General features: G+C 38.0%; 1 protein-coding gene across 3 annotated transcripts in view; it reads left to right on the top strand.

Moving 5' to 3' along the window:
• The first annotated feature begins 2,672 nt into the window (after positions 1–2,672).
• The window catches only part of arid3a (AT-rich interactive domain 3A), a 55,607-nt gene continuing 50,681 nt past the window's right edge, over positions 2,673–7,598 (top strand). For 2 of the 3 annotated variants that reach the window (XM_014007287.1, XM_014007285.1), the window contains exon 1: positions 2,673–3,327. The gene's annotated coding sequence lies outside the window, so the exon portion shown is untranslated. The remainder of the gene's footprint in view (positions 3,328–7,598) is intronic. The other variant, XM_014007286.1, reaches the window with a different exon arrangement.

The following is a 7,598-nucleotide window of genomic DNA, read 5'->3' as shown; positions in this document are numbered from 1 at the left end:
GTATAAATGTGTACATATATAATTCCTAAATACAAAGTAGAGACTCTTAGTAGAGACATGTGACATAAAAAGCAGCCAAAATCCAGGAAAAATCTTGTAAAAAACCATCTGGACTGTAAAATATCACAAAAATGTCTTGTTCTATAACTGAAAAATATTTAACAAGCTGAAAACTTTCAGCTTTTCCACAATTTCTTTTGAAAATTGCAGTCGTCAGATTTTAAAGGCTGCTTTTCCAACATTGTCCACTAGAGGGCGCCTAAGTACTAAAAACACCTTTATTGATCTAAAGGGTCTTTAAATTATGCCCAAACAGAGGTGATGTTTTAAATATTGGATGTTTTTGACATTTTCTTGTTTCTCACTTAGGAGAAAATTTATCAAGTGCACGTAATTAAGGTAGTGTAAACCAATTTGACAGGCAGAATGTGTTTGCAGTTAACAGTATTTGTTTGCCACTAAAGAACTGTGAAAATCAGCAGTTTTATAATAGACTTAACAAAAAAAAAGAAGCCTGCTAAAACCACTGTAAGAATACCAGAAACTCTGCAGCAGACACAGTGACGTGGCAAAGCTCAAAACTCAACATATTTATAATTGTGGTGTGGCGTGAGCTGACATAACAGGATATGAACAGCACAATTTTATTTCCTTTTTTTATTTATTGCCATTTTGCATGATGTGTTAATTGTCGACACCCTGATCCATGCCTTTTAAAATGGTTTACAACGTTTTAAACAGAGCGTCAGCATTAAAGCCCAGTTCAGCTGCAACATATAACAGAACAAGTCGGAATAGAAAAAGAAAAACACAGATTTGCATTGCAAAGAGTCACAAATATCAACTTTTACAAGGAAAAACATGTCATTTAAATTCAACGTGCTTGTAAATAAAGTATTTTGCTTTTAATGGTGATCACGTTTGTGCTCACAAATTATTAAAATCATATGATGTATGTAATGTAATTATGTAAGTAATTAAATGTCAGGATTCATTGAAATAGCTGCATCACTGTTTCTACAGAAGTGCCTATTTTCAGGGTGAACCCCACCCTGAGAGACCCATTTAGGATGAAAAGCATCAGTCATCTTTAATTATTTTGGTATCAAGTGCGAAATTGCAGTTGTGATCGCCGCAGAGGCTCATTCTGACTTAAATTTCATCCGTCACAGAGAGCGGGGCGACGAACGCGCTCACATCCTGGATCCCGTTTCATCTGATGAGGCAGATGGGAGGATAGGTTTTCTGTTTTAAAATATCTCGGCCTGTTGGAGTCAACAGCTGCAAGCCAGCAGAATCCAGCACCTAACACAGTTATTTGTTTGTCTTTTTCAGTAAGAAAATCATTAGTGGGAACAAAAAAAGTGCTTTAATAGACTTCATAACAACTGAAATGAGAACTGAAACTTTAATCTGCTGCTGAAGGACTTCTTATCTTTGCTTTTATTCAAATTAAATGTTCAGACTGCAGGATTTTTATGTCTCCGTTTGTCATTAAAAACAATCAGCTTCCATTTCATGGAAAAGACCAGTTATTTTTTAGCTTCTTTCATGATTATGTTTAAGAATACAAAAAAAGCTCTATGTAATTTAGCCGGATTAGAGGGGTAGTTTAAATCAAAACCAGACATTTATCATGTTGTTGGTACTTGTGACGATATCACACAATGTTAATAAATCTGTTTGGGTCTGACTCATTCATTCAGCGCTGCAGTCCTGAAAGTTAAAAGTAGGACAGCGAGAGTTATGGTGAGATCTCCCTCAACTCCCTCAGGTTCACAGAATGAGTGCAGCTCTTACTAAAGATGCTATCTATGAAAATCATAAATCAATCATTACAGTAAGAAACAGTAATATAGAGGAGAGCGTAAAGTTTATCAGCTCTCTTCTCGGCACAAAATGTGTTCAGCTTTAATTCATTTTGGAATCGTTTTGAGAAATAATATTTAAAATTCTAATGAATCTGGGAAATAGTCTGCTTGGTGTAGATTTTAAACACAAAAATGGCTTTAAATGCCTCCAATTTATTTGATTTTTTCTAATTTTGCCTCAACTGTGTCATAACTGGACAGCAATTAATCAAAAGAGAATGGTTGTTTTGAAAAATCTTACCTAATACGGTTTGACGGGTTAGTTTGAGGTAAAAATAACTGGTTGGGTTTGTAATCCTGAGCTATATTAAGCAGTGCAGTTTGAAAGCGTTCACTCCAGTAGTTTTCCTGATACATGGATATGCAATTTTGAAATGTGGGTACGCACTCGATGTAAACAAAGAACTTATCTGCATCTTTTACTCAACAAATGTAAACGTAAACACACACAGACACATTAGAACCCCATAAATGTCTTTTTATCAAACAGCTCTTCCATGGATTTCACTATATTTGATCTGTCTTCAGTCACTTTCTGCACATAAACAAATGGTTTTTGGTCAATTTTGCTCACGTTTTTTTTATATATATAAAGACACATTATATGTATTGTTTTTTATAATTTGCTAATATTATCTCATTACTAATCCAAAAATAATCTTTAGGATTTAAACTAGTTGAGTTAACCCTGTAATTTTAAATACCACTCATTAGTATAAAGATAAACAAACTAGTATTTATCCGTAAACACCATTCTTTCTTCACGAGGAAATACACGATCTTTGATGTACTACGCTAGTGTCAAATGAAATAGACGATCTTTGATTTTGAGTGACGCTGCTACTTTTTCTGTGGTGTTCAGAGTATGAAATCCTGCCGTGCGTTCGAGTCGGGTGTTTATGTGGACGGACTCCGCGGTACCGGCTGCCTGACCGACAGAACACCGGTCCAAGCCCCATTCTTTTTTTTCTTTTTTTTTTCTTTTTTTTATCGTTCATACCCACCCTTACACTTACCGACATGCTCCGCTGCAGGGGGTGGGGAGGTGAGAGGGGGGTACGGCCCCTGCTGAATCAGAGGTTAGGAATTTGCATCTGATTGCTGTTTGTCAACCAATGATGTGACTGTGCAGAAGGCTGGAGAGTGTCTCCACGCCTCTCACGGTCTGTGTGTCTGCCTCCGAGCGACAGTCAAACTCTGAAAACACACAATTCACCGAATGCGTGGATTTATCATGCAGCCAGTCACATGAAACCACTTCATTTTTAGCTGATAAGACAACACGAGCCAGCTCTCCTTTTCATCGATTTGGTGCCTTTTTTTTTTTTTAATTTGGTGTGTTTGTGTCCCCTCTGATCTTGAGGGGGAGACCCTGGATCCAAAAAAGACGGAGGAAAACAGGAATGGGTCTTCCTGCTCCAAACTGTGTGAAAATCGAATTGAAGCCCATCATGTGGTAAGACTTTTTTATTATATTTATTTTTGYTATATGTATGATTCTTTGTTGACTTTAAAACCATTTGCATTTATAAATACTGCTCCTCCAGTTTTTCCTCCTTGTTGTTAGAGTTGTAAACTAAAATGGCGAAGTTAGTTCTCTTTTAATTTAATTTTATTTATTTATTGGTCAGATCGATACTACGTTATCAAATGGCAGATCGATAACCGCATAGGTAGCGGATGGACTCAACTGCTGCCGCGAGTCACCCCATGTCCTATACGTTAACCTACGCGGAGTGGAATGGCACTATTTTTTGTGTTTAAACATGATAAAATGTGCATATTTACAAATGTGTAAAGTTAAAAAACACTGAGTCTAAGCTAGCACGATTCACGTAGCTTTAACGTCAACTTCTGTACGTAACACCGTACAAACGACTGACGTTCGAAGTGTGACACTATAAGTTTTTTTTCGTTTTCCTGCAAAAAAAATGGCATAAAATCATAACAATACGAGAGGATTACCTACCAAACAGCGCTTTCGCAACAGACAAACAACACTAAAACCAGCGTAGCTTGCTTTTAAAGGTTTACTAACAAAAATATTAGAACTATCGTTAATTCATTTTAAACACTTTGCTGACGGTCGTGGCGCGTCCGACACACATTGAACGCAACATTTTACCAGGCATAATGTATAGTACAAAGAGCCATTAAATTTGCATGAAAAGTCATTTCATGTGACTGCGGCTACAACTTAAAGTTTGCCCTGTTCATATGTGTCACAAAGGGGGGTCACAGCAGAAACCTGATGGTTGTCTTTATGAATAAATTTAAAGTTTGTTAAAGATAGTTAGAATATTGTGACAAATTGGTTAATAAGGATGAGGAAGAGTGGGTCCAAAGATTAGACTGAAACCAGAGCTGATTTGTCAGACATTAAGTGGCTGTTTTAGTTCCTCATAGCTTTATTTTTTTTAGCTGGTTTCATTGATTTTTATCTCATTATTAACGTTACATTTGTGGTCAAGACTTCATAAACAGTTGTATTTTAGGCTTTAAATTGTCTTCCAGGAATTTCTTGTCTTGTTTTTTTTATATATACCTCTGTGTTAGTGCTGCGTTTTGCCTTTGAAATTTCACACCATGGAATTTAATATCTATAGATGACCAAAGAAATACAGTACGTAGTGATTGGTTTAGGAGAATTGTACCAAAGTAGATGAAATTATTTAAATTATACAGTGAAAATGTAACACAACAATGGAATATGTGCATAAAATGCATCTTAACGAGTTACTGGAGTGATGGACACAAGCCGCCTTCAGTACCACAACATTGCGGTGGGAAGTCTTCCTCTGCGTGACGTCAGCCGACATGAAGTGGGTCAGCAGACTTCTCATCCCAGAAGGAGTTCAAGGGGTCCTTGTAGTGTATTTTGTGAGGAAATTTTCCCGGTTACGCAAAGCTGATAAACCTCACAGCCACCGCCAGAACTGCCTGGCATTTGGCCTTGTGGTTGGTGTTAAAGTTTCTCACCAGGACTCAGGGGTGGGGGGAGTGCAGGGACACAGGAAGCAGGTTTTGTTTTAAAGCCGAGAGTAGTTCTTTGTCTTAATGACCTTCAACATGTGTGCTCTGAAAGCAATTACAACAGCTGCTTTCAGTGGAGCTGCTCGGGGTCCGTGTTAAACGTGGTGCCACGGGCTTTTCCATCTGACATTAGCATATTTGAGAAAAAAAAAGAAATATAGGCTTTGAATTAGCCTAGTATTCTTTATTAAGCACATTCTTCTGACAGTGACACAGTTATGAAAAGTTCCTTTAAAGGTGCAGCATCATGTAGATTAATTTAAGTAAGATTTACTGTATTTTGACGTTGCGATAGTTTTGCACCGAAAACAGGTAAATTCTAATTTCTAATGTCAAATTGTGATAGGTAACAGTCTCTAAAACAAAACATGTATTTTTTTAATTCTTGCACAATCTTTTATATTATATTTTCTGTTTTTATTAGTAGTAGTAGTATCATTGCTAGTTAGTGGTAATTTGTTTTTTGGGCATTTTTCTGGTTTGTAAACTAGTGTGTGAACCTCTGATGCTGCTGTGACACCTGAGTTTCCCCTCAGTGGGACAATAAAGGCCTATTCTATTCTATTCTATTCTATTCTATTCTATTCTATTCTATTCTATTCTATTTCCACGTAAACGTTTTCTCCTCACCATATTTGTTTACTGACACAGACTGCAGCCAGCCTTATGTAGGTCAGTCCCATAACTCAAGCGTCCACTTGTTTTTTGACAGATTCAGCCAAGGGCTTTGTTTACATTGACTGCATACCCCCATTTCAAGAATTCCATATCAATGTGTCTGGACAACTGAACTCTTTCCAGGGGTAGACATAACCATTGTTTAGGTTGTCCGAGACAACCTATTTTCATTTCGGACAACAATATCCTGTCTCCTGGTTGTTCGGTGGACAACCAAGAAAAAAAGACTTTGATTAAAGTCCTCTGCTGTGGGTGTCCATCATTTGTAAAAGTGAAAGGGAGAAAAAACTTGGTAAAGCTGAACAGAACACTAAAGTGTAACTTTTAATAAGGTCACTTACACAGTATACTCCTATTKAAGTGAAAATGTTTGACCAATGAGCAGAAAGAAGTTTATGAATATTAGGTAACCTCTWGATTTTATTAGCAACATTTTTGCTGCTTTACTCCTTGAGCCTTAAATACTCTATTTCAAAGAAGAAAATGAGGAAATTTTATTCATGCAACCTGTCAACCTGGCTAACTGAGAACAATTATATATAATAAACTTTGTCTACAGAACAATATACTTGTTAAATTACATTTTTCTTGAGATTCTTTTGGACAACCAAAATGTTTTGCGGACAACCAGGTTTTATGTCTACCCCTGCTTTCAAGCAACACCATTCGATGTAGCGCAGGATAAAACATTTTTATGCTTTTTTATTTTATCATTTATGGTAATTATTATTATTTTTTAAATGTGACACTGAAGCTTTTTATTTTATTTTTATTTATTTATGTTTTTGTCCAAAGCAAATTTCAAAAAGCGCCTCCTCGCGGTCTCTTTTTGTTTGGAAGTGAAAGAAAGTTTCCRCTGCTGAACTGCAGAACATGGCACCGTCTCAAGAGAGATTTGCTCGCCCTTATCACACCCGCACCCCCGCCGTGCGCCAATCACCTTAGGAAATAAATTCCTCTCTAATCTCTTCGGGTCCAATCTGGCGTGTGGTGTCCCTCCTCTGACCGGTGCTGCCCTCTGCGCCAGGGTGTCCAGTGGAGAGAAATACTGCTGCTGCAAGCAGGTGGGGGTGGGTGAGGGGGCATTTCTGTTGTGATTGGCTCAGCGTGGATTAGAAATGTATGGAAGGCGATCAAGTTCAACGCTTTAAAGGCTTTTTTTTTTGCCCCCCTACTTTTTGGAATGTGTTTAAAGTCGCATGTTGGTAATATTTCATCTGAAGAACCTGTGTTTTCTCAGAGTCAAAGCGACGTGTTGAAATCGTGGACCTGATGTATAAACCAGACGTGTGTCTGCACAAGTGCAGGATTTGGAAAGTTAAACAGCAGTTAGGATAGGAATCGTTAAACCAATCAGGTGTCTGAGACGAAGCAGGTGAAGAAAATGAGCTTTTTGACCAAGTGTGTTAGAAGCAGATAGTGGACAAAGATTGCAGAGCGCCAGTATTGACCGTTTGTCTTCTGCTGTTGGTGGTAAATAATCTAAAGGTGAATATGTCGAAAGGTAAAGAGGTGTCACTCACYATACGTCTGCCAGTATAGAGTATTTCTCTGCACCTGAATAAAGCTACACTCGTCAGCCTGCTTTTTTTAAATTTTGTTATTTGTGTGCGGCACAGTGGTTTAGAGGTTTGCGTAGCTGTTTGTTGTTTGTATATTCACATCTCTGTTTGCTCAGAGTTAATATCCAAATTAAAGGCGGGTTGGGGGGGGGGGGGGGGGGGGGGGGCGGTTGTCATTTATGAGGTGAAATCCACATGACTTCCCGTAACGGCAGGCGCCAGATCTCAGCGCCCAAGGGTGTTTGAAGAACATCCAGGAGCAGAAAGTGTCAGATGCAAATCTCTCGCCTGGTTTTTTTTTTTTTTTTTTTTTTTTTTTTTTTTTTTTTTGCCTTTCAGGCATCACGGCTGAGCGCGCGATGGTCAGCAGCAGTTTGCCACTAAACTGGTTACTCGCTGTAAATTAATGACAGGGAAACATGCAGCGACAAGACCAACAGGTCTTTGTGTTTTC

Source organism: Austrofundulus limnaeus, unplaced genomic scaffold (assembly GCF_001266775.1).
Source record: "Austrofundulus limnaeus strain Quisiro unplaced genomic scaffold, Austrofundulus_limnaeus-1.0 Scaffold41, whole genome shotgun sequence".
NCBI classification, from domain to species: domain Eukaryota; kingdom Metazoa; phylum Chordata; class Actinopteri; order Cyprinodontiformes; family Rivulidae; genus Austrofundulus; species Austrofundulus limnaeus.
Note: the sequence above shows the minus strand (reverse complement) of the source record. Positions and strands in the feature narration are given on the sequence as shown.